This window comes from Sinocyclocheilus rhinocerous, unplaced genomic scaffold (assembly GCF_001515625.1).
Source record: "Sinocyclocheilus rhinocerous isolate Xijiao unplaced genomic scaffold, SAMN03320098_v1.1 scaffold4178, whole genome shotgun sequence".
Classification (NCBI taxonomy): Eukaryota; Metazoa; Chordata; class Actinopteri; order Cypriniformes; family Cyprinidae; genus Sinocyclocheilus; species Sinocyclocheilus rhinocerous.
Genome location: NW_015627541.1, coordinates 143251 through 143643, shown reverse-complemented (window position 1 = coordinate 143643; position 393 = coordinate 143251). Strand labels below are relative to the sequence as shown.

The window sequence follows — 393 nt, the reverse complement described above, 5'->3', positions numbered from 1 at the left end:
GAGGTAAATAATTGTATGCATTGTTGTGTGCCTAAATGTAACCTGTTCTGAAAGACATGAAAACATGGAAATGTTTCATTAAATACTAAGTGTAATAAATGACAAGTAATCATTTTTATTAAATTAAAGCAATGAATAAATTACTTTGGATAATCAGTGTGGTTTGTTGATTTGAAAGTGTTCTGACAAAGATGAGTGAATCAATGTAGAATGTTCAAAATTGTTTTGTTTGTAAATCAGTATTAAACGTTTCACATTTCTCAGTGTGAACAGCTGTTCATACAATTAGCTTATTTTTTTAATAAAATGTAAATGATATATTGTGTAAAATATAAATTATGATGATTGTAAATTCCTAATATATAATCTGTATTAGCAAGTAAATAAGACACA

The 393-nt window shown here is 25.4% G+C and overlaps 1 long non-coding RNA gene across 1 annotated transcript in view; it reads left to right on the top strand.

Annotated features, from left to right (window-relative positions):
- Nucleotides 1-141, top strand: part of LOC107730392 (uncharacterized) — a 10721-nt gene extending 10580 nt beyond the window's left edge. The window contains exon 2 of the long non-coding RNA XR_001638674.1: nt 4-141. This is a non-coding gene — a long non-coding RNA (uncharacterized LOC107730392). The remainder of the gene's footprint in view (nt 1-3) is intronic.
- Nucleotides 142-393: the final 252 nt, after the last annotated feature.